This window comes from Pseudonaja textilis, chromosome 5 (genome assembly GCF_049901715.1).
Source record: "Pseudonaja textilis isolate UNSWEBS1 chromosome 5, rPseTex1.2, whole genome shotgun sequence".
Classification (NCBI taxonomy): domain Eukaryota; kingdom Metazoa; phylum Chordata; class Lepidosauria; order Squamata; family Elapidae; genus Pseudonaja; species Pseudonaja textilis.
In genome coordinates this window covers 40,483,501-40,511,406 of record NC_141994.1, presented here as the reverse complement: position 1 = coordinate 40,511,406, position 27,906 = coordinate 40,483,501, and the positions used below count along the sequence as shown (strand labels likewise).

Sequence of the window (27,906 nt, the reverse complement as noted above, 5' to 3'; positions counted from 1 at the left end):
GTCGGATCAAATTGATATATACATTAGGCTTTAAATTTGGTGTTGAGTGTCGCTTTAGGTGCACTTTATTTACAGCTGCTTATGTGACCCAAAACTCAGATCCTTAAAACCTTGTAAGATAACTCATTCAAGCAATAAGGATATGTAAATAAGTAAAAAAAAAAAAAAAGTAATCAGGTCTTAAAAGAGAAAAGAGCCCTATTGCTAACTTTCAAATGGATTTATAAAAAAATAATTTTGCAATATACTGTAGTTTATGACCTTGAAATCAGACAACTTTCCTCTCTACTTCTCTACTCCTGCCATTATTATAATGGGTAACAGGACTGAAGAATTCTATAGTTGTGAACAAATATAACGATTTTATTGTATTCAAGTTACAGGCCTGTGCAGATGAAGCTGCTCTCCATCTATTGCAACTTCACGCAAATACCCCATACAAACTGAAGCAGATTTAATAAGAATTGAGTGGCTGTGAATAATCTTTCAAAAAGCTCCATACTTTCTATAGCTTTTTCACTCTTTTTTTGCGGCTGTTTCAAGGGTAATTTCATTTCTGAACTTGTAAAATCCTGAAGATTGTGGAGTGGTATGATGGACTCTCTGACATTGGCAGGAGCAGGCAGGCAACAGGCAATATCACCTCATTTAATCTGTCTACCTATCAGAGTTCTTTTAGGGGTCACAAGGCTAACCTGATTTTTAGCTTCATTCACTTCTCAGCTTCCAGCTTCTGAGCAGCCAGAAGCCTTAACTTGTTTTCTCTTGTGCTAATGGAATGTGACACCTCTGGACTGGTCTTGCCAGCATAACTGGGAATTCAATTCAGCACTTGAATATGGGCTAAGGCGACCAGTGCAGAACACACACTGAGTCAAACACACTGAGTACATATCGTATATGGATTAAATATTCTTTTGTAATATTCTGCATGGTTGGGGCAAAATAGTGGCCCATGTATTTTATTATTTATAAGCAAGGAGATAACATGTCTGTGAATACCACATTTTCTATGCCAAGTCTCTTTCTCTGTAGTCCATCTAATGCTTTAACATTGTGCTAGCATGCTTCTGCTGCCTCTACTAATTAACTACCACAGATTACACCAGTAAACCACAACCCTGATGTAACCAAGACCTGCCACTAATGAGAGGATCCTTCTGAAGGGGGACCAGTTGGTTGAACAACTATATCAGCCTACTTAGCATCTCAGAAAATTCAGTAATTAGAGGCAGCAAAGCAGACCACCAGGAAGGGGCAAAACAGTGGTAATCCCTGAATCATGCCCAAACATGTCATTCCTAAGAAATAAATAAACTTTTAAAAGCCTTTAAATCATTTTTTTTACAGTTTTTAGTTTTAAATTGTGGTAGGGCACAGTTTGCATTGGTTCAGCAAAATCTAGGCTCCACAATGTGGAGCATTTCTTGCCTCATCCCTACTTTGATGAAGTACAGGAGAATATTTGAAAAGGTTATTGACATGAATCTACTGAAGGCATCCAGCTGAAACTTGCAGGTTAAGGTCCTCTGAAGGGCTTATTACTGCTGTTATTTTGATCACATCTACCCATAAAGTGAAGCTGATGCCTCTATTATTTACATGAAGCACTTGCTTTGTTATTAAAATAACTTCTACCTCATGCTTCCTACCATCATAATAAAGTATTTTCCACTGGTGCCTTTCCTGTTCTGTATACATAAGAAAGCACAGAAATATATAAATACACAGATTATTTCCCGAAGTACTGGTCAAAGCAAAAATTCATCTAATTCTTGAAAAAAGCTACTGTAGGTAGAATGGACCAGAAATGCTGCATACAGTCTAGGGGGGTATTATAGTTCCCTTGTAGCTTCCTTAATTGTGTTGTGCCCCACTGCTGAATTGGAGTCATTGTCCAGCCCAACACCATCCTTTCCTGGGATGTTTCAGAAACATGCTTCCTCTACCAAACACAAATCTGTCATCCCACAGAAAGAAGTGGTTGTGATCTCCATGGAATAATACTTTAGGGAAATCTGGAATGCCAAAAATATACACAAGAGAAGATATTCGTGTTCTCTCACCACATTTCTTGGTCCAGAACATTTATTCCCAGTTCTCCTGGAGCTGTTCTGCTAACACTCTACTTTAAGGAGAAATGGAGTTGGAATTTTATTACAAATAGGTGCATGGAATGTGTACTTTATCCAAAAGTGATATCACTAACTTTTACTTTCTCCATTGAACAAATACTCTTGTTTGGGGAGCCAAAGCATACTGAATCAATGAAAGCAAGATATAACATTAAAGACTGAAAATATAACAGTAAGCATGCTCCTTTAACATATAGATTTTCTAAGATTCACCTAGCTTTAGCAATTTCTTAATAGACTTCTTCTTCTACATGAAACCCTGCTGGACAGTATAATTAACTGACTCTCAGTTCTAATCACAGCTTAGTTCTGGCATCCAATTTCTGTCAATTATGTAAGGATAGAAATGAGAAGAACAGCAATTACAATGATGCTGTGTGGCTTTTGAGTTCATTTATTGATTCCTGAATAGTTTCCATGCTGTACAGGAAAAAAAATTGATATGCTGCACAGTCTGGATTCAAAATGTAAAAAAAAAAGTAACCTATGAACTTGTAATATTTAACACGAATAATGTGGATTTATTTAGCTTGTACAGACTTTTTTTTAACAATTATATGTTGGAAAATAATCTAAATACCTACATATGAGTCTATAATACTTATATCTATATATTTCAGAGCTTCTCAGTCTATGGAACCATTCTAAGATGCAAGATAAGTCTAGATGCTAAAGTGCTATCATTGCTTTTAATGTATTATTCTGTCCCATTTTTAATAACTACTGCAAAATCCTCTTTTGTGCTTAACTTTCATTCATATATGTAGTTTTGAATCTCGCTTTCTTAAATATTCAGTCTTTTTACATGCAACTACAATATACTTTAGAATGCAATTACTTCTACAATTTTCACTTTTATAAGCGGGTATACTAAATGTATGTAGTTTTAGCATTGAATCATTCTAAAACCCAATGTCATGGCCCCGTTGGAGCCTGGATTGCAGGAGGACAAGGAAGAGCTAGGGCCAATGGAGGAATGGTTAGAGCAGCAGGATAAGGCTGTCTTGGGTCCCTCAGGCTTGGGAAGGGTTGCCAGCGAAGGAGAGTGAGTGCAGGATAACCAAGCGAGAAGGGAGGAGAGGGCAGGCAGTGGAGCAGAGGAGCGTTGGAGGTCTGATGACAAGCAATTATCTCCCCATCGTTCCCAAGCACGGAGAATGAAGAGGAGGTGGGATCAGTACAGGGCAACCCAATAACTTGGGAGAAAGGTGCCTTGCCCCTCTTCACAAGGAGCATCTTCTCTTCTCATTTATCTGGGGAATGAGATTTAAAGACACACTACTGGGAGGGGTGCTTGTCAGGAATTTTTTCCAGTCTCACGTGCTGTTACTGATGTCTGAGTACTTTGTTGTGCCTTCCCCTGCTTGCCTTGTTTGCCTGGCCTGGCAATGTGCAAGTTCTGCTCCGGTTGTGTTGCAGTCCCAGTGAACTCTTCCTGTGATGATGACTCCTTGAATTCCCTGAACTGTGGCTACTCTCAGAACTGTGCTGCTCCTCTGGACTAATAGCAGCCAGGACCTATTGGAGGCACATTTTTAGAGCTTTGTTCCTGGACTTGCAGTGAATGGTGGGACTTTTGGGGGAAAGTTGGAGCAATAAAGGGGAGTTGAGCCTTTGTTCTGGCTGTGTTGCTTCCGTGCACAGCCCCAGTTATTTTTTTTTTAAGTATAGAGAGGATATGATAACAGACCTATTCTCTTTATGGATCATAACATTTTATTCTCTGTGATGGGTTTTCTTTTACATCTTTTACTATTAGGTTAATAAACTTGGACATAATTAAAAGAAAAAGGAGTAAAATAAGAGATGGGATAGCAAGAGTTTTAGGACAGATAACAAGACCAAGACCAAGATCCATGTTAGGGTGGTAAAAATGAGAAAAAATGAACAAAATAAATTAATATACAGTAGTTCTTGAAAGCACTAATTTCTTAATTATTTTATGGTAAAAAAATTTTGCACATCATTTCCTTGAAGATGTGGCCAATTCTCCTTGTAATCACTGATAGCCTATAAAACTAGATAAAGGATGATTTCTGCAACTCTTATAATCAGTTACACACAAAGAAAGTCAGGAAGGACAAATAATTTTTGGTGATGTCAAGAATTGGTGTTTGGAAAACTAGGAAAGTTTAAAAAAGAGCACATGTTGAGCTTATATACAGAATATTGGTTTCAAATTTACAGTGCATATCTCTGAAAAAACAAACAAATGTGTAAGCTTCCAGTTTGCACAGGCCCATTATCTTCATGTTTCCTCTATTTTTCCTCATTACTTTACACTGAGATATTTTCCATAAGTAACTAACAGACTTAATAGTCATCACTAGATAAACAAACATGAGTATCCATTCTATTGTTTATTTGAAAGTTAGAGGAACAGGAAATGGAAACAATGTAAATTATGCAGGAGTGGATTTGTAGCAAAAATCAAGGAAATGCATTACAAAACGTAGCTTACAGAAAATGTTTGAAATTTTCAATGTTCTATACTATTTTCATGCTAACATTGAAGCTCAGGCTGAATATGCAGAGAACCTTATGTACAACTTGGAGGAATAAAAACAAAGAAGAAAAAAACCTACGGCCATCTGTTTAGCACATATTTTTTAAGTTTTAAAGAAGTTTGCTTTATATGTTTTCCACAGAATGATTGGTAGATCACCTGTATTGCATTTTATCACACTGTTTAGGGTAAAAGACATCTCTTTAAAAAAAAAGTGGGGGGGAAATCTCCTCTCTTAACTTTTTTCCCATGAAAAGCACTTTTAAAAGTGATTCATCAAGAGAAAAATTTCTGAAAAGAAAGGCAAGTTAATTAAGTGAAAGAATATGTTCATAACAGCTGCACAACATTTTTTTTTAAAAATCTTAGAAACATGAGAATTCTTTTTGGCTCTGAGGTAAAATGAGGTATAATGGAGGAAAGAAAACATTTTAGGGCAAACAGTTTCAAAAGCCTGTCACTTACCAGTTTATTTATTTATTTATTTATTTGTCAATTGTTTACGAGATAAGTAAAAGTGTATACATAATTATGAATACATGAAATGAGTACATATAAGAAAAATAAAAGAAAAATAAAAGAAACAATAGGACAGGGATGGTAGGCACGTTGGTGCGCTTATGCACGCCCCCTACAGACCTCTTAGGAAAGGGGTGAGGTCAATAGTAGACAGTCTAAGGTTAAAGTTTTTGGGGTTTGGGGAAGAAACTACAGAGTCGGGTAGAGTATTCCAGACATTGACCACTCTGTTGCTGAAGTCGTATTTCCTGCAATCAAGCTTGGTGCAGTTAACCTTGAGTTTGTATCTGTTGTGTGCTCTTGTGTTGTTATGGTTGAAGCTGAAGTATTCATTGACAGGTAGGACATTGCAATGTATGATTTTATATACCATGCTTAAATCGGACCGAAGACGGCGTAATTCAAGGTTTTCTAGTTCTAGAATTTCAAGTCTGGTGGCATAAGGTATTCTACAACGAGTAGAGGAGTGGAGAACTCTTCTTGTGAAATATTTCTGGACTTTCTCAATTGTGCTAATATCAGATACGTAATGTGGGTTCCAGACTGATGAGCTGTATTCGAGTATTGGTCTAGCAAATGTTTTGTATGCTCTAGTTAGTAGTGTGATATTACCAGAGAAAAAGCTACGTAAGATTAGGTTAACAACTCTTAATGCCTTTTTGGCTATGTAGTTGCAGTGGGCACTAGCACTTAGATCATTAGAGGTGAGTATTCCAAGGTCCTTTACAGAGCTTGGATCAAGTTTCACTTTTCTGTTTTCCAAATGTGAATAGTTTCTTCCATATTTGGTGAATTAAGGATCTACTTACTTAGGACATCATTAGTTTACAGTAAAATTACTACAATATCTTCCTTCAAGCACTTTTATTTTATGACTGACTATCTAATTCAAATGTCATCATCTAATGTCCTGTCCAATTAAACAATTATAACTCTATGAAATAGTTTCTCAATCTATTGCCCCACAAGTGGGCTGTAAGCAGTTAGGAATTATGTGAATTATAATCTGAACACATTTGAAAGGCACACCAGATTGGGAAAGGGTGGAATGTAAGCTTTGAGGTGGCTTCCTTTATTGCTTATTTCTAACCATTAAAAAACTCACATCACTTGAGTTCATTGGGTTATGCAATAGAAATCTGTACAATTATGCCCTTATTTTCCTTTCTTTTTCTTCATTTCCAATCAAGAAAATATGAGCTACTCCTTTGCTTCAGGTCTGACTTAGGCTGACATACTACAATATTTCTAAGGAGACTGATTTCTTCAAGTAGCTCACATATATTCTAAGCCAGGGGTGTCAAACTTGCATCATCACAGCATCATCACATGACATATCATGACTTTTCCTCCCTTCACTAAATTGGGCATGGGTGTGGCCAGCGTGTGACGCATCCGGCCTGTGGGATGTTCTAAGCTATCATCTAAGATTAGTAATACCTAAATATATTTAAGAGCCATTTCAACACAGTCCATACACTGCAGAGGACAGAAAATGCTTAACTGGTGTGGAAAGGAAATTTCATGAAGGCAGTAGTGTCACAAAAAAACAGGAAAAGCCCAAGGGGAGCATCAGGTCAGCCAGAAAACAAACTTACATAGGAAAAGGAATCAAATAAAAAGTATTAAAGAATCCCTATAGACAAAAGCCTAAGTAATTAAGAAAACTAGACAAATAGGAAAAGGAAACAAAAGATAATTTAGAAAACCCTTACAAACACAGGACATACCAAATAAGCAAAACAAACAGACAAAAGACACAAAATATAAATTACAAAAGGGACAGACAGGAGATTGCCACAGAACAAATAGGAAAAACTATCTTAAAGCTAAAAGAGATTACAGAAAACCAATAATACAATCTGGTCACCCCGTGGAGTTTGCCCTCTGACGGAAATAAAGACAAACTCAAACAGGATTTGAAACATTAGGCACAAATACAAACACTCACACAAAATCAACTTACAAAGGGAAAAAAGGGTATAAAAAACCACGGGCTTACCATAAGAAGCTAGCTAGCCCAGGAACACAGACTTCTCGTTGTTCTCCGCCTTCCTGAAAAATAAAAAGATCCAGCTTTCAAGTAGTTGTCCATATCCTTGCTCTGGAGCTCTCCCAGCGGGAAAATCAAATCCTCGAAAGAAAGGCATTTTGACACCTTTCAACACTGGAAAGAAAATATTATAGATATGCTGAAAACCATTTTAACATTCAACTAAAGCTTCAGAATTTCATAAATATTCTACTGTCTATTCTCAGAACCATCAAAATTCCTCTTCCAAAAATGATAATATTTGCATAATTTCACTAGGTGAAAATACAATATTTGCGCTAAGAATTTTATAGCAAAATTATTTTATATCCTTAGGATTGCAGTGACTGATTAATACATCAATTGATTAATGTAGTTTGATTCTAAATGCAAGTGAATACTTAAAGCAATGGTTCTCCTCTTTTGGTGCATAGAAATTGTACTTTCCCATTCTGCCTGCCTGGGGACCAAAATGGTATGGACTTAATATTTCAGTTGCATTGTAACCTACACCTAAAGGATAACCATGGCACAGAATTTTCAATTCCATGTATTACAAATATGGACTTGTGAGATGATCCAACCATCTTATATCCTATCACCTGATATAATCAGAAAGGTATATGCATGCATAATGTCTATAATGTCATACAAAAAAAACCCATTTAGCTCAAGGTGTAAGTTCTGAATAATAGTTCTCTGAACCTGATATGTCAGGAACTAAATCTGAATGCCAAATCTGACTTCTACCACCACAATAGTAGATTTGGTTCCATTCTGGGAAAATTTTAACAGGGAATATAGGAAAATGTATTTTTGTGATTTACATAGAACAGTTTGTTTTGGTAAACATACACTATAGATAAGATACAGAAATGATAGTGTGTGTGGCTTCTGCAAAACACTGAGTGCCTTATAATGCTGCAAATAGAAAGGACGGAGTGTTCTGTTCTTCTTCCACTCTGAACAGTTTTATCTTTACTCGATACAGTCCAGAAGCAAAATGCCTTCTCTTACTGGTGAGGTTCTATACCAGCAGCAGTCCGCACAGTAGCCCTTAGTGTTGGTTATTAGGATTGCAGTAGGCAAATATACTTTGTAAGGTGGCTTTAAAATATATATAGAAAGCACACAGATGATCCTCTTTTCAGAAAATGGGTATTTATTACTTCTCCACTGGCAGCTTGGTAAGAGTCATTTTTTATTCCTAAAGCATTATCAAGCTCTAGTGTATGCAGCAGTGCTGATAAGGATTGACAAATGTCACCCTTGAGACCTACCAGGGATTATTGTTATTCATAACTGTATACTGAGACAGCTGATCAGCTGGAACGGGAAATAATTCTATTGTTCTGCTTGGGCAGTTGCTATTCTTCCTATACCAGGATATTGGGATTGAAACTGGAGGAAAGGATGTTACTGGCATTGTGTTACGGACTGAAATTGAACTGTTCAATGATTTTCAGCAGTGCTGCTCAAAGAAGGTTTCTTTATGAAAATGCCTTTGAGTAGGCAACCAAAGAGAACAAAGATGTAGAGATAAAGTAGATTGAATGAGCTGAGATTCAGAGGCTACCACAAAACATAAAGACTTAAACTGGATGGTGGGAGGATGGGGAAGGACTGTTGGAGACATAATCCTTTCATGGGCCAGGAGTAGCAATTATATTTGTCTAGGGAGGGTTTTGTTAAGTATAATCCTGATGCTAATTTTTTCCTGCATTCTCAGCAGAGAAGTAAAGTGAATATCATACTTCCAAACAGGTCTCAGAAAGTGCCACATTTCTGACATTATATGAAAAATGTGCATTTCTTTGTCCATTGCAAATCCAAACCTATTCCAAGTAAAGTAGAAAAAAATAGAGAACAAACACTAGGAAAAATAGAATATTCGTAAAGGACTAGAAATTGAACCATAAATTTCAAGTTCCCTTCACCACAGAAATATGAAACACTACAAGCCTAGTTAATGAACAAAAAAGTTTGATTATAGTAAAACTATTATAAAATGAAATTAACAAATGCTATGTGAAATAAAATAAATAAATTTAAACTACAAGAACCAAGAAGTAACTTCCTTTTTTTAAACATTTGGTTTCCTTGAACTGAGGCTTCACATAAAGTAAAATTCCTCCAGTGAAGCCCATCTTGATTTTCTGGATTTCTCACACATTATGTCATGCCTTTTTTTGTTCTCTAGATATATAAATTCCATTGTAAGTTTAGTGACACATTAGTTGTAAGTTAGTTCACATTAGTTCATTTTCCCAGCAGCCATTGATCAGATGTGATCAATAACCCAACCAACAGTTAGATCCAGTGGGAGAGATATTTTTCCCATCTGTTTGTAATTTCAGCAACCCAGCTCCTCTCCAGGCCTGTAAACATAGGGTATTTGTGCTTGAAGCGTGAGAAGACTTGTGTGGGAAGTACTGACTCATCTCCTTGTAGGTTTCACTGAAGGAAGAATGACAATGGCTATGTAAAGGGAGGGAACAAATGCCCACTTCTACTGTAAGACATAGTCCAGCCAGAGGTCCCAAGCTACACCCATTCTCCATACAGTTACAAACTATCCTTATCTGCCATTTAATACTTAAGTACTTTTTAAGAAAAGTCTTAAAAATATAAAAATTAAACATTGTTGATGTCCAGAGTTTTACAAACCAAATAATCTATTTTAAAAACTTTGTTAAATAAAATACATTTCTGCTAGTAGTTGTTTTATAGCAAATTGGTAGGAAATAATCTATTCCATTGTCATCGTATTCATGGGAAATAATACACTTCTGAATACACAGTACCTGCTTCACATATCCTGAAGTTTACAAGCCTGTTTTATTCTAAGTTAGTTGTCGTCACTTGGAATTCTCCAATTCCCATTCTGTTGTTCTGTTCAGCTCACAAAATAACACTGTAGAAGTTACTGACTGAAAGGAAAGTAATGCAAACAACTTTTTGCATCTCTATTGGAAAGACTGAATGTCAACACTAGCTATAAAACAGAATTACCATGAAAGCACCGAAGTTGGATAAGATATCTGATCTGAGCATTGATCTGAGCATTGTTCTTTTTCATTTGTCAAACTAAAGAAGAAGGGGAAGGAAAAGCATACAATGCTATATTTGCTGAATTTGGATAGAACAAGTAAACCACATATTGAACTCAAACCATGCTTTAGTTGGTGGGTAGCTATTTTAGTCACAGATTGTCTGGATAATAACATGGTGTGCATATCCTGAATAACAAAAGGCTCTTCAAAATTATTGTGAAATCTTTTTTCAAGTTAGAAAAACTAAGCAATTGCATAGCTCAATCTTTCTGAACATGGTTCCTGGCTAATATGGAGAACTATAATTTTCAGAATCTCCAACCTATTTGTTAAGAATTATGGGAATTGCAAACCAATAACACTGAAGATTTCAGGATGGGAAACTGTTTTAGAGGATTCCAACCAGTACATAATATAAATATAGAATTATTTTGTTACCACATTGACATACCTAGTGTGAACATTTCTTTCTTCCTTTTTTGAATATATTTTTATTGTTTACATATTGCATACAGTGTAATTGGCCATGGCATTCCAATTGCCATAAAACAGAAGTAAAAACAGAATAATGTATATACTGTTTTAAACAGTGCTAGTGTTGTACAATTGTTTCTGACCATCATATTCTAATATGTCAACTCATCTATCAGTCTAATACTTACATTCTTCTGTCAATAATACAAATACTGTCTCTTTCCAAGTCGTCTTCATCTGATTCTTTCACCTTCCAACTTCTACCTCATGTTTCTAACCATTGATAAAACCTATTCCATGTTAAATAGTATTGTGTATCTCCTTTATCTTTTATTTTTAGCATTAGTCTGTCCATTTCTACACAATCAAGTATCTTCCTTATTGTCTCATCCTCTGATGGGGTGTTTTTGTTCTTCCATTGCTGAGTGTATACAATGAGTTAGAAATTCCTTGCCTTTATACAGGTCCACCACATGTGGTAATATATACCCGGTGATTGTTTACATTTTCAGCAGGTTGGGGATATAGTTTGAAACATTTTAGATAATCTCACTGGGGACAGATTCCACATATAGAACATTTTATAGAGATTTTCCTTATAGGATGTGGCCATTGCCAGATTCTGATTTGTCTCCCAAAGCTTTTGCCATTTTATACTATGTCCAATTTTTGGCCCATGCTATTATCATCTCTTTAATTTGTTCTTCCATTTCATAATTTAATAAGTAATTGTATAATATCTCTATCAGTTTGTCATCTGTCCCCACTAATATCTTATCCAATGTTGTTGATTCTCTATAAAAACCCCATGTTTTGGTATAGTGGTTAACACACCAGATTAAAAATAGAAAGACTATGAGTTCTAGTCTGCCTTGAGCACAAAGTCCAGCATAGTGACTTTGAGTCAGTTACTCTCACTCAGCCCTAGGAAGGAGGCAATGGCAAACCACTTCTGAAAATTTGCAGGGACTTGTCCATGTAGTTGCCAATCAGTCAATACTGATGCAAAGGTGTACATGTACACATCCACAAACCCAAAAACTGGCTAAGTTATTCTTCAGGTTAATGTAAAGTATTCTTTCTGAAACTTTCTGTATACTAGAATTGAGTGGCCAATAAATTTAAAAAAATAAATACATAATGTTTCCTAGAAATACTGTTTGGAATGGTAGCTCCTTATCCCAATATAATTTTACTATTTCTAATTTCTAGTTTACTATATCTGATTTTTTAACGTAATCTCTAATTAGTTCACCCAAGGCTGAGATTAGAGAGTGGATGAATAAGACATGCCACACAGCTGCATTTCCCAGAGGGAATAAGGTCTTCGCCACACATTCCAATCAGGCTGTGCTGAATCTTTATCTTGAAATTACTTGGAGCAAAAGCCTGGAAAAGGAAAAATGATGATCTCACTGTAGCTCTTAAACCATGCCATAGTATTGTTTTTCATTGCCTAGTGAGATTTAGTTCCGTGATTTTTTTTTAATAAATTTGTGTCCAGAATATAGTTTTATGGGATTACTGGTTAACACTTGGTTTATTCTGTTTTACAGGTTTCCAATTTGTGCTGCGCAACATCTATATGGCACTGATTGAAGAAACCATCAAAGATTTTGGGGTGGATTCCACTTGAATACTGGAGATTTCTACTTATACTGCTTCTTGTTATTTCCAAGAAAGTACTTGAACCACTGATTAACTTTATTAATAACCGTCTGGCATTAAATCCAAACTGAGTTGAAATGCCATGGAAAAGTAGAAAGCTGGATTAGAAATTTGGAGGATGTTTCATTTCCTTCTGAGGGAGTGGGTCCATATTCTGGGAATGCACCTTGACTGTCAATTGTCACTGAATCTTCAGGTTTAGGCTTTGACGAGGAGTACTTTTGCATAATTAAGATTAGTATTGAGCCAGCTTCGCTTACTTATTGGAATGTGTTCTATATGGATTACTCCTGAAAAAGATATACTGTAGCATGATAACTAATCAACTGGCCAAGCTATAGGAATCCCATGATACCTACAATACAGAAGAATTGCATTGCCTATCAAATGTTTATTGGGCACAATTTAAGATGTTGCTATTGCCCAGCTGTCAGAGCTTCGAACCTGACTATCTGAAGGACTGCCACTCTGATTATAAACTTATTTTGCCATTGAAATATGCATAAAATGCTCTTTTAAGAATACTGACTTTGCTCCTGATATACGGGAAAGTGACTTTTGCATAATTTTGACTGGGCTAATGATACATTTCTTTGAAGGTGCATTTGGTTGTCTTTGCTAGCATTTAGAAACTCTGTAAAAATTATTTTTAGCTATCAGTTGATTTTATTATAGTAATGTAGTAGAATCTTTTGTATTTTGCTTTGTGAAATTCTTTGAACATTTGAGCAAAAAGCAAGGTACAAGTAGAATTTATTAATAAATTATGCAGTAAATTTGTAAGAAAACCACCAGAAAAAGGCAGGTTTATTGTAAATATTATATTAAATAGACATAGAGGATTTCTCCAGTTCTTCTTTGTCTTATATTTTTCAAGTTCTGCACTAGTACATCAACAACTATACTGAACTATATAATTCTACTTTTATGCAGATCAAACTATTTAAAGAAAGCTCAGTCTGCTTTTCATAGATAAATATATTCTGCTTTCATGAATATGCATACTTATGACTGCATACTCATATGTATAATTCTATTATTAGGTTCTGATGATAATTTTTTTTTCAAATTAAAAAAAGGTTATTTCAGAATCATACATTTAAAACATTAAAAAAACAAACGAGCATATAAACAGATATATATACATATATACATTTTGCAGCGAAAGTTGAGCAATGGTTACACATTTTAAACCATTTTTTAACAATTTTTACCAATGACGTGATCTGCCTTGTTACAATACCTTCTTTGTTTTTCAATGTTTTAGTTTCACAAAATACTATATAATTAAACGCATGTCTTCAATAACTTTATAACTTATCCAGTTGACAAATATTGCCGTTTCTTTAACCATTCATACCAGCAATTCCATGTTTTATAGTAATCACTATCTTGGTTATTTTTTAGTAGTTTAGTTAGGCTATCCATCTCTGTGCACTCATGAATTTTTTTGATGACCATCTCCTCTGAAGTGATGGTAGACAGTTTCCAATTTTGTGCATAACTTATTCTAGCTGCCATTATAATGTGTAAACTTAAATACTGGTTTTTTTTTTTCATTTTTGAATCTATCATACCCAGCAAGAAAGTTTCCAATTGCCTTTCCAATTTCTTCTGTGGATATTTTATTATTTAAAATACATTTCTCTTCATCCGTAATTTCTGGTAATTTTTTTTCCTTCAAATATTGGTTAATAAGTTGTCCTGGTACTTCTTCTTGATTGTATAGATTTGTAAAAAAGTCCTTGGCAATATCTTTCTTTTCCTTAGCTTGGGTACATACTTTCCCTTCTTGGTCTTGGAGAGCTACAATCGTTCTTTTTTCTTGTCCTTTTTTATTTTATGGGCTAACCATCTCCCTGGCTTGTTTGCATTTTCAAAATAGTTTTGTTTTGCTAATTTAACTTTTCAGGCTAGGTCTTCCTGCATACTTAAATTTATCTTATGTTTTACCAAATCTATTTCTTTACTAGTATTTTGATTATTCGGATCAACTTGTCTACTTTAATCTTTAAGCTTCTCTCTCCACACATTTTTTGTTGTCTTTTTTCTTTTTTCTTTTTAATACTATAGCCAATAGTTAAACCTCTCACATAGGCTTTTGTTGTATCCCAAAGATTTTGAAGAGACGTATGCTCTTTCTTGTTTATTTCAAAAAATATTTTCAATTCTTTTCTCACCATTTCAATATATTTGTTATCTTTTAATATACTATTATTAAATGTCCATCTTCCAGTCATTCTCTTTCCTTTCCACTTAATTTGAATAGGGTTATGATCAGCCCATACATTTGGCAAAATCTCTATATTTTCAATGTTTTCCATTAAGCCTGGGTCCATTCAAATCTGATCTATTCTAGACCAAGAATGATGGGGATTGGAAAAGAAAATATATTGCTTTTTGGTTGGATATAGTTCTCTCCACACTTGCTTCAAGTTTAATTTCCTTACCATTTATTAAAAGACAATGGGAATAGTCTCCTTTTATTTTGGGTTTTTTTTGGGGGGGAACTTCTATAGTCTTTGTCCTTGTCTGAAACAGCATTTAATTCTCCTACAATACATACACTTGTATATTCAGTTTCTACTATCTTGTGATTGAGTTTATTATAGAATTCTTTTTGACTTACATTCGGGGCATATACTGTAACTAACAGAATCTCTTTCTGGTTTAATGTTATTTCTATAAATAACATTCTTCCTTCATCATCCTTATATACTTGTTTGTGTTGCAGCCAATCTTTAATATATACTACGATACCCCTTTTTCTTTGATTTGAAAGAGCCCAATACATTTTTCCCAAATTGATATCCTTTAGGAGGTCTGCCTGTTTACCTATGATGTGTACTTCTTGTATGCAAGTTATGTCTGCATTTTGTTTTTTAAGTTTTTCACATGACTGTTTTCTTTTTAATGTTGAGTTTAAACCATTGATATTAACTGAAAATAAGGTGATTTCTCTGTTTGTGTTACTGTCTGTGTAGAGCGTTTGTTTCTTTTCTTGTTCTGGGTTCTCTTGTACTTGGTCTGTTGTCCTCATCTTCTCTAAGTTTCTGAGATTCTGATTGTGGTGCAAGTTCTTTCTCTTTGGAGAGTTGTTCTTCCTGAGTTCTTGTATTTAAATCTTCTCCACTTTCACATTCTCCCTCAGGTCCCAGATATTGTTCATAAAATGGATGCACTTTCTCTATTGTATCAATTTTATATTTTTTATCCTGCCATGTTACTAGGAACCCTTCTGGGGTAACCCATCTGAACGATATACCATTCTTAATTAACTGAGATGACAAAAACTGGTAGCCCCTTCTTTGCTCCCTAACTAGGTATTTGCTTCAATGTTACCACTTCATGATCTTTATATATCAGTGGCTCGTCTCTGGTCTTGCCGTATAATATGTCTCATATCGTCTTTCTCGCAAATCTGATGTGGATTTCTCGGGGTAGTCTGTATCTTCGGGTGTAATGGGTATATACTCTGTAGACCTCATTGATGTCATTCTCAATTTCCTGTTTGTCTTCCTGCAGGGCTGTTGCTATCAAATTTGTCATTATTTCATGTAGATCTTCCTTTTTATCTTCAACCACATTCTGGAATCTCAAATAAAATGATGCTTTTTCTAATTCTATATGCACCACGGAAGTTCACAATATAAGACTTTCCAATTTTGTTCCGATTCTTCTAATCTCTTTTCCACCACGTCAGTTCTTGCCTCTACTGTGTTTAATTTTTGTTTATTTTTTGTCATTGTTTCCTGCATCTTTCTGATTTTGCTGTCCAAATTTTGTATCTCATTCTTCACTCCTCCTATTTCAATTCTCATTTCTAATTTCATGTCTTTGTGATTCCTTGCTATCAGTTCATGGGTTTTTACCATCATTTCCTGCATCATAGCAACTTGTCTTTTCTGCCAGTAACATTGCGTCAATCGATCTCTGTCCCAAATGTGAAGATGTCACTGTTGTAGGTTTCTTCCATGATTTTACATTTGTAGTTATTGTTGCCATTTTAACTATTTGTAGAAGCTCTCTCCAATCCACCATCAACTATTCCTGGTAGAGTTATATTGTCTTCTCCTTTAAATACAGTATACGTATTTATACATATATTGTTAAATAAGAGTTTTCTATTATAGATAGTCACAGTTATCATGATCTCCCTCTTCTGCCGTTGGTTTTCAGGGGGTTCTTCTTCCAGTCTCCAGGATCACAGCACCTCCCCAAGACCTCCGCATATTCCCCTTTCTTTTGCCTACCCTTCCAGGGTCCGGCACACTCCCAAAAGCCACCAACTAGCGAAAATTGGAATCTTTCAGAGCAGCGATCCACTCTTCAACTCTGCACCGACACAGTGCCCAACCAGAAGTCAGGTTCTGATGATAATTTTATTATCATGAAATTTGATCATATAATATCAATATCATCCATCCACAGTAGTAATCTGAAAATACTTAGGCTTGGAATGGGTGAAGGACCCTGTTACTTGGCTTTATTATTAGTTGATTAATCATTATAGCTGTAGTTTTTATTTGTTAATTTTGTGGAAGTTTTAATTGTTCTAATATTTTTAAATTGTTCTAATTGTTTTATAATTTTTGAATTTTAAGCCGCCTAGATTTACTTGGTTGAAATGGGTAGATATAGAGGTTGAATAAATAAATGAATAAATTGGCCATTCTAATTTTCATAGGCAATGCAGTCCTGAACTTCTAAATGCTGAATATTATTTGCATGTTTCAGATGAACTCCAGGAGCAGGATTATGGTATGGATACAGAGGATTCAATAAATACATGCATGATATATTCAATCTGCAATGTGATTCTCATGTATCCTAGAACATGAAAGAATGACATAAAATGTACATGGTTCTATGAATGTTCTAATTCAGGGGTATGAAACTCAAGGCCTGGGGGTGAGATCCAGCCCACGGGGTGCTTAGATGTGGCCTGTGGGGCTGTCCTGGAAACAGTGAAGGACCAGCCCACAGTGCCCCTGCCAGCTAAAATGGTGCTTGGGAGGGCGTCATGCAGCCCTCCCAAGTTCTGTTTTCACTGACAGGGTCGCAGGAGCCTGTCATAGCTGAAAATGGAGCTTGGGAGGCCCATGTGCAGTCCCTCAGTTTTCATTGGCAGAGGATTGCAGGAGGCCATCACAGCCAAAAACGGAGCTCAGGAGCCCATTTTCGCTGGCTTCGAGTGCTTGGGCCACCACAGTAGCCACCAACATGTATGATGTTGAGCTGGCCATGACCACTCTGGCCACACCCACCTGAGCCCCACAAGGTCAAACATAACCCTTACGCATCTCTCAATGAAATTGAGTTCGACACCCCTGTTCTAATGAGAATGTTATCACATTACTATTGTCTGCTGTAATAGAATAAAAGGAAATATGGCACTAAAGGGAACAAGTGTTGTACATTGAGAAGTTTAATAGAAAGCTTATTTTTTTCTTACTTGTATATCCCCGCTATTATGGGGATTCACCTTTTTCAGATCAACTATTAATCCATTGGTTGTGACAGTGGTTGACTGAGCAGCTTTTCTCCAGAATCTGATGTCACGGGCTGAGAAGAGAGAGACTCACTTAACTCATCCAGACAGCTCTCATACCTAAGGCAGGACTAGAACTGATGATCTCCTGGTTTTGTTATTATTATTAGTTATACTTTTATGCTCATATTTATTTCAGATTAAACCATTTTTCAATCCAATCTAATAAAGAATTCAAAGGTAGTTAAAAACCCTTATAAAATATTAATATAAATAACTGGAAATTACTTATTTCATCATCCATGACCCAGAATTTAAAATCTACAGTTCTCTCAAATGTAGTATATTTTTTCCTGCCCCTGGCCTCAAAGAAGCTACAGTTGTAAGCAAACTGACTACTTTTGGTTGAAACTACAAGGTTCCAATACAAGGCTGGTTTTTTCTAGTCTGTTAACTCTGGTTGCAGCTACTCTATGAATTCTCTGTACAGAAAATGTCTTGGGAATTCTTCTCCAAATAAACAGATTAATATTCCACTCTTACATTCACAATAAGAGAAATCTATGCCCCAAGACTGTAATCTCATATGTTTTCATTATATTAACTTCATCAAGACCGTTTTTGTTGCATTTTAATATTTTCATATGGATAATGCTGTTAATAGCTATTTGCTCACCTGCCAGCTATTAATGCTACATATAGTATTAATAGTACATTAATACTACATAAATATATTAACACTACAATACTACTATTTTTTTGCCCGTTTCTTTTTGCTGGTTGTCACTAGTTTAATATGTATTGTAATATCATCAATCAATACACACACTTGTAATTTATATTCCAGTATGAAATAGCCAACGCTTTATTTGAATTCAAGAGAAGAGCGTGACACAAATCAATTAGAAATTAAAGTTTGAGGTTCAAAGGCAATACAGTTAGGTTAAAATATATTTGATGTTATAAATCAGCTATAAAAGAGAAGCATCACAATTTGCGATAATGCTTCATTTTTGTCAGCACCTGATAAAAATACCAGGGCAGGTTTTTTTTTATTCCATTCTGCTAGCAAAATAAGCAGCTGCAGGCATTTTGATGTTTCCCCTTTGTAAAAATATATTGTGCAATCTTTTATCAAATCAGATCTCAAATCAGTTTTTGAATTGAAATTTGATGCCTTCATATTCAGATTTCAGATTCAAATTAGATCTTGGTTGATTGGCACATATTTTGAATTCAAGAAAGTTTTGGACAAAGTATCCCATGACAGTTTGATCACAAAGCTAATTAATTATGTTACAATAGAGATACCTCTTAGTTATAGCAGCAGCTATCTTGAAAGTTACATCCTAAAAGTTTTCATCAGTGATTTATCATCAAATTGGACTAGGAGCTGTAGCATTTGCTCTTGGTCTGAAATGCTTAGCATTTTCATTAAAGACTTGGATAGAGAAATAATGCTTGCAATTGCCAAAAATCCAAGTGAAATACTAAGTGAAATAATTTACATGACATAAACAAAATTTAAATTAATGTGCTAGAAAAATGCTTTATAAGCTAGAGAAAAGGGCTGAAAATAATCAAAAGAATTTTAAGAGACACAAATATAAAGCTCTTTTTTTAAATAAAGAAATCCACAAATAATGCATGGCTTGATTATAGTGTACGTGTCTATCTCCTACAATGTGTGAAAAGGATCTTGCAATTGTAGAAGAATTGTAGAAGAGGAATATAACTCAGCAGAGTATTATGCTTTTGGAAACACAAATGCAATATAATTTTGAAATTATGATAGTTAATACTTTCACTATATTTTGCATTTCTCATATACCAAACGGAAACTGCCCAATTCTGGGCAGCAAGATTGAAACATTGGAATAAGATGAGAGACAGAAAGAATGAACTGGATACTGGAAAAGGGATGGCAAAAGGGAGTTATAGAAGCATTCTTTAAAAAACTAGATGGAAAGAAAGGTCAAGGTCTGTTTTTTGTCATATCAGAGTGCAGGATATGGAATAATGGACTGCAGTTACAGGAAGACATTTCTCTTTGACAGTGAAACCATTATCCAGAGGAGTGGTAAGTTCCCTTCACTGGACAGGTTGAAGCAGATTCTAAGCAAACTTCTGACTCGGATACTTTGATTTGATTTGTACCCTGAGCAGAGGATTGTACTCAGTGGCCTAAATGACCCTTCCATTTCAAAGTTCAGCTTATCAAAAAGACAGGTCCTTCCACTAGAAATTACATTTATTTAAAAGTATTGGAACTTGCATCACTATTATATTATACCATTACTATTATAATGTGTTATAGGTGTAAAAAAGTGTTTTTCAGAATTCACTACAGGAGAGATTAATTTTTTTCACCTTTGGACCTCAAAGACTTGTTTATTTGGTAGGAACAAGCTTCATTAACCTTTAGTGTTTAAAGCTTTTACTTATGAATCAACAGTTGAGCAGGCTCAGACTAGCTGTGAACAAGTTTTTCTTGCCCTGATTCAAGGTGACAGAGGACAAAAATCTAGCTCACAATCCAAATGAAAATATAAATAAATAACTACTCAAGTACTGTATGACCACATTATGAAGTCCAACAAGTCATTTCACAATAATGGCATTTGAAGTATTCCCTTTCTGCATATTTCCAAATACAACAAATGGCAAGAGGTGTGTATGGAAGGACATTTGCTGAGATTTTATGAGCCAGTGTTTGCATGGTCATTTGCTCTGGGGAAATGCAAAAGTACCCACCAGTCATACAAATACTGAAGAGAATGCCTGTTGAAGTGTGCACGCACTGCTCCTGACCTTAAGTCTGTCCCATCACCTGTACCTGTACCTTCTCCTAAACTGGTCATCCTTACCTCACATCTTTCCTTAAGGGCTCCTGTGACTGTTGCAACTGCTGAATTTGTCAGGGGTTTGGAGGTCAGCTGTCATCACTGGAGAAGCAGTAGTGGAAGAAGGAAAAAGGAGAAGGAAAAGGAGAAGATAATGGCAATACCAAATTAGATTGGTATTTTTCTCTCTGGAGTAGTGGGCAGGTGAATAAAAGAGCATTTTAAAAACTGTACTTCCTTCTTGTGTGCTCAGCAAAGCCACAAGATGATGGGAGGCAACATATGTTGTTCCTTCAATGGGAAAAAACATACTAAAATAAAAACAATTTAGAAAACTGTTTGAAAATATGAGTGTCTATCTTAAGACCATGCTGACTGAAGAGTTTTATGGTTGTAGTCGACACATCTTAAAGACTGAAAAACATGGTTGTATCCAATTTGGAATGCTAATGATATTATTCTGACAGTTTAAAATTCAAAGTTCTGCACCTCCTTTATTGACCATGAAGATATTGAAGTGGTAAAGAGCTTCAACTTTTTAAGATTAAGCACAATAACATAGATGCATGTCTTCCCATTCAGCTAAAGTAGCTTATGGAAGAAGCAGCCATCAATATCAAAGTGTTTGAATTATTCAGACATGCTAAGTGATGCTAAGTGATGCTAAGACACATCAGGTTTTTCTGGAAAAAAGAGGGAAGAGAAAGCATTATTTTTCTTCATAGTAAATAATTGCTCTCCTTGCTAAGCTGTTTACCTAGGTCAACAAAAGTAACAGCATAGCAGCAGCTGCTGAAGTACCTTAAATAGTATTGAATTGCCTGGATAAATACAAATCAAATTACATTGATATCTCAGCAAGCATAGCTGGAGAAAAAGTCTGGTTTTAGGAAGGGTTTTTTTTTTTTAATATTGAAATTGAGAGACCCTGAGAGACAAAGATCATAAGCTTAATTTTTTTAAAGCAGCCTTTGATAAGCCTGTTGCTATAAAAGCAAATTTGGGCATAGAAATGAGTTCTAGCATAGTAGATAAACCAGCTAAAATACAGGGAAATGAACAAAAGGTTTGTGTAAATGTAGATACATTTTCCAGGTTCCTAGAGGATAAATACATTATTTGTTATCATATTTGTAAGACTAAGTTTACTAGTTATCCAGAGAAAAGACAAGGTTCTATTTATTTTTTTCCAGGTAGGGTTTTCTGAGGAATTTTTATTGTTGAATATGTTTGTCTTAAGAACATTAAAAGCAAAATTATATTAATACTGCATTTGAAAAGATACAGTATCTTGGACAGGAAAGGCAAAAATGTAGGAAAATGTCATGATTGTATAACTAAGACAATATTCTTTCTGGATTTTATGAGATTTTCATCTTTTCCTCATTTTCATCCATTGTTAACAATAGTAATTCTTTATTCATAAACCAAACCAAAGAAACAAAAAAAAAAAATAGTGAGGGAGGGCCAAAATTAGTAACAACTGGAAACTGAGGAAAAACATTTTGCATTTCTGTACAAACAATCCTAATTCTGGGTATGAGGAATATGCAAAATGTATGCATATTGTTAGCTAACACCTGATCACTCTCCCTTTCTAACACATTAAGAATTATATGCTGATTTCTTCTTTGGGAAGGGTTCTGGACAGCACTATTTTACTTTAGACATAGGATGTGAATATAAGTCTTCAGACTTTGAACCTAGGCTAGACAGTCTTGAAAGAATGGCTATATCGGGTGCTTCTGGTTTGAGCTTCTTTGGCAATAGACTGAAATCCGCAATCTTGCATGGTTTTGATCTGTGCTCGCCACTGGAGCGCCCCAAGCTGGCTGGTTTTGGGGATAAGCCACCCCGTAGAGGTGGTGAAGAGGGGGGAGACTGCCAGCAGGGTCGAGGAGAGTCACATCTCTCCTCCCCAGCTGGCCATTACTCCCTTTCCCAAAGGCGTTTGCAGCAGTGGTCAGAAATGGCCACCTCAAAGAAGAACTTGACCAGAAAAGAATGTGCAGGAGGAAGATAAAAAGAGAAAGTTTTGGCTGACTGGGTCGAACTGAAAAAGCAACAATATAAGGTACCCTGGAATTTGAATGATAAAGAATAACATTGCTCCCAAAGAAGACTTTGAAGTGGCAAATGAGAGAGGGAAGGGAAAGGATTTGGTTTTTTTCTTTTCTTCCCTATATTGACAACTAAGAGATTTAAGCAAGAAATCAGCAAAAATCTACTTTGACATTAACAGGTATTTAAGCTGAAAATAAAATGTCAAAGGGATAATAAAGATTTCTGGATTCTCAAAAACTTTTAAAAGAAGTAAAAAAACAAAAGGGTGGGATCTGGAAAAATGGAGGAGACCACCTGGAAGTGAAAGGAATTAATAGCGAAACTTTAACAAGATTCCTAAAAGATACATTTTAACTGAAACTTTGTAGCAAGATATTAGAACCCCAGGAAGAGAAAGTAGAAAAAAGAAGCAAGAAGAAACAGCTTTGGATTATTTGGATTACTTGGTGATTTTTGGATTTTTGGCTTTTGAATCTAAAGGACTAAAATTAATCGTGTGGTTGTTTAAAAGTTTTTAAAATGGTATCACTCTTGGAAGAATTGAGAATGGAACTTTAAAAGCAGAAAGAAGATGCACAAGAAGGAAGAGGTTCTTTTGGCTTCGTATTTCAATTTTTAGAAATGGAGATCCTGAACTATGAGAAACAACAAGAAATGCCTGTAGAACAAGAAGGGTGGGACAAAGAAGAAGCCATCTTCAATGACCAAGTATTTCTATGCGGGGAAAAGAAAGGAAAGGGGGGAAAGGGAGTGAAAAATTTAAGATTTAAAAAATACCCCCCAAAAAGAATAGTTTGAAAAGTAATTACAATATTAGGAAGAAACAGAAGAGAGGATTACAGAAGAGAGAATCAGAATTAGAGAGAGAAGGGGTCAAAAAGGGAAGTGAGAAGAAGAGGGGAAGAGGGGAAGGAAAAGAAATTATAAAGGACAGAAATAGGACATAGAGAAACAGGGAAAACGTACAAAGATTAAGGGTATAAGCCTATTTAGAAGACACAGAGATAATGGGTGAAAATTTAATTGAAAGGGGGATCTGCAAGGGTACATAAGATAGTATTGTTATGTTAGAAATAGAAATGAACCTTGAAAATATGAAACAAGTGTGATTAAAATGATAGATAAAATACTCATTGTAATGCAATGGAATGTTTAATAAATAAATGAAATAAAGAGAATGAGAGAATGGAATGAGAAAAGGAGGGGAACATTTTAATCATCATTAATGTGTTTTAAAAATGTAAGTGAAGTGGAATATGAAAGAAATATGAAAAAATTATGGAAATATTATGTGTTCCAAGAAGTATGATATCCTATTGAAAAGAAATGTTAAAGATGTTAAAGATTATAACTAACATTAATGTTAGAGCTGAATTGGAATAGAATAACTATTTTATTTATTATTGTTATATATATACTTTTTCTTTAAGTACTTAGTATGTATTTTAAGAATGTACCAAGCAGAATTTGACTGGAAGTTGTGTGTTATATTGAATGTTATAATTGTAAAGGTACAAACTGAAGTTTAAATAAGGGTTGAAGGGATAAAAATTAAAAGATGTAAAGATGTCATACTCCAGTCAGTAACTACAGGGAAATTTTTGTTTAATGAGAAAAGAAAATATGAAATTGAAACAGGACGACAGACAAAAGTATAAATATAATGATTAGAAAGATATTGAAACTTAGAAAAAGATATATATATATATATATATATATATATATATATATATATATATATATATATAAAATTGAATTTAGAAAGGAATGAGATAATTAAAAGTAAGATTGAGAAAACTAAAGGAAGGAAAAATTATTGAGAAAATGTTAAAATAGTAATAAGAGATGGAATAGAACACAAAGATGAATATGAAATTGAATTTGTGTCTGTATGGAGAAGTGATAACTCGGGACCATGCTATTCTCAAAAAAAGAAATTTTATTTGTATTATGTTTTGTGAAAACCCAGATAAATTTTTTATATAAAAAAAAGAAAGAATGGCTATATCAAATTCACTTTTTTCCATATATTTCAATATCATTTTTAGCTCAGAAAAATGCACATGAAGAGTAATTTTGGAAAGTTCTCATAAATGTATTAGGAAAGTATGTATATTACTGTATATTTTTATATTACTATACAAAATAATGCCTTTTAAGAAAAATCTGGACAAAAAGATACTTTTTGGTGAACATTTTTCCTACAAATCTGCAAACTGAAATGACATATCCTATTCTTTATTGATACATAAACATACAAGACATCAACTTTACAGTCCTGGTATCAGAGAGAAGTCCATTGAAAGCAGCCATGTTGCATTTTAACCATTTTAATCTTGATGAAATAGACCAACTTTATATTCTTTTACTTCTAGCAGGTTTAATCTTTAATTCAATCAAATATTGCTATAGGATTTGTTTTCAGTTCTTGTATATACCATCACCTATTTCTTCAAAGCTTTAACAAACCTCTTTTGAATATCCAATTGGTTTATTGTATTTCTTTTTTATTTTTATTTTATTTGTAGTTCTATTTTCATCACTTTCATTGTTTTATCAAACTGAATGCGTTTCACATTGGACATTCTTTCATTGACAACTTTTAGGCATAGATCTAAATCTTCTTCAGCATTATGTTGTTTATTTCAAATTCTTTAAGTTCTTAAGCTTGTAATTAATTTTTCTTTGAAAATAAAAGTCTTGTAAAAGTCACTCGATAACAGCTTTTCAAATTTGTCATTCTGAAGATCTGTAATAACTTTAAGGTGCTTAATAAATAATTATACTACCAAGAGACAAGTCTGTTGTGGGTAAAGGAGTGGATAACACTAAGGAATACTAGACTTTTGAATTTAGAAGGACATGACATTCTCTTAGGGTGGCATGCCTTCCTCTGGTAGAAGGGAACTAAAATGCAGGGGTATTTTAGAAGACATTATATTCAAGAAGCATTGTTTCTAAACAGGGAGAAGATAAAAAAGTAATATTATTTAAAAATTCCACTATGTTTATCTATTATTGAAGCTTTTTCCTATCCAATAATATATAAAAAGGAACAAACAGTTAGATGTGGTGAGATATTGAATGAAAAGGGTGAACTTAAATCTATGCAAGCATTGGAAGAACAAGGTGTAAAAATGAACTGGTTTTCATATTTGCAAATACAATCTAGATTTGATAAAGACATTAAAACAGAAGGTATCTATGATAAGTTGACTGATTTAGATAAAATTTTGACAGGTACTGATGAAAAAGTAATAAAAAAACTTTATGGACATTTGCTAGAGTTTAAATTAGAGGAAGAACAAGTAAAAGAAACAATGATTGCATGGGGGAAAAAATTCAGATATGGGATTGACTTAAATGGCAAAAATTGTGGTCTCAGAATTATAAAATGACAATGTCAACTGCATATAAAGAAAATTTGTATAAGATGTTTTACAGGTAGCACTCACCCCTGATGAGAATTGCGAGGATGTTCAAGTATAAATTGGATAAATGTTGGAAATGTCATCAGATACCTGGTTCATATTACCACATGTGGTAGACATCCTCGGATGCAAAAAGATATTGGACTATAATCCACACATGGTTGGAAAAAATGACAAAGCAACACATAGACTTTAAACCTTAGATATTTTTTATTGGGAATTATACCAGAAATATGTTGTAAAGAATTGAAATATTTGACTGTAAATATTTTAACTGTGGCTATAATTGTATTTGCTAAGAATTGGAAAAATGAAAAAAATACCTATTCAGGAGGAAATTATTAAGAAAATCATGGATTGTGCCAAAATGAATAAATTGACATTTGAAATTAGAGAACAATAGGATAAACAATTTTATATGATATGGGATTTATTTTATCAATGGTTAGATAAAAAGACATGGTAAAGAAATAGATTAGTAAGCCTTACAATAAAAGTTAATAGATTGATTAAAAATACAATATGAAATATATAACCATTGGATGAATGTATAAGATTAAATCATAATGAAAATTAGAATATCTTGTATAAAATGATGGAAAAATAGTTAAATGAATGTTTAATAATTGATATTATATAAGCACAAGCTAGACCAATAAGGTGAGAATTTATATAACTTGTGAGTAATGGTTAAAAAAGGATAGCACAAAAGATTGTAACCAATTGACACACTGTATGTATATAATTGAAAGAGGGTTTTATGTTTTTATGTTTTGTTCATATGTTTGTTGTAAAAAATAAAAACTTTGTTTTTTTAAAAAAAGATGCTTAATAAATGATTTCCAAAAGTGATTAGAAAGTGAGACCTGTGAACTTAGCATCCTTTAAAATGCCTTACTGCAATTGTGAGCAAAATGGCTGATCTTGTCATTTCCCAGCACTCAAACCCATGGAAAACTGCTGTCTTGTGGTTCCTCACAAGGAGCACAAAACTGCCTTCAGTTTTCCATACTACCCTGGAAATTCCAGTGCTAAACTAGTTTATTGAACAGACTATGCCAGTTTATTCTTTGTCTTATACATAAGCCTCAATTTAAAAATCTCAATTACTACAATCACACAATGGACCAAATCAAAGTTGGTTCTACTCTTCCATGAAATTCAGAATGAACAGGGATTTATGCTTTTGCTGTACTAGAAAATCAGCTACCTCCTCACAGAGATTTTGATGAATGACTACAAAATGGTCTAGGTGAGGCAAATGTTATTATGTGTGCCATGATATTAGCCTATAAATATAGAATTCAGAATGTAGAATACATTATGTCATTGTGGTTTCAATTAGGTACCTAAGCATGTTTTCTAGATGCTTATCCTTCCATTACTTGTAGAAAAAGAAAAACTGCCTCAGTTTAGAGATGAAACCTGAAAATAATATTGCTTTACAAGAATTTTAGTTTGGCAAATAAATAACATATGAAACTACCCCTTTCCCATTAGAACTTGGTAAAAAATCAGAGCCAAACAAGCCGGAATCAACTTTTCCCAGTTTTAGCAATGTATTCATAGTCCTTCTGACCCTGAAGCCATATAATTCTTTCCCTTGTGATGTAAGATCTGCCATTTAACTGGAGCTGACCAGCACAAAAAGCTCATTAGGATGTCTGAAAAACAACTTTTAGTGAAACAA

At 34.3% G+C, this 27,906-nt stretch overlaps 1 long non-coding RNA gene across 1 annotated transcript in view; it reads right to left on the bottom strand.

The window, feature by feature from the left end:
• Positions 1-27,906, bottom strand: part of LOC148125607 (uncharacterized) — a 100,319-nt gene that overhangs the window by 13,407 nt on the left and 59,006 nt on the right. Inside the window, exon 2 of the long non-coding RNA XR_015743840.1 lies at positions 7,163-7,327. This is a non-coding gene — a long non-coding RNA (uncharacterized LOC148125607). The remainder of the gene's footprint in view (positions 1-7,162; positions 7,328-27,906) is intronic.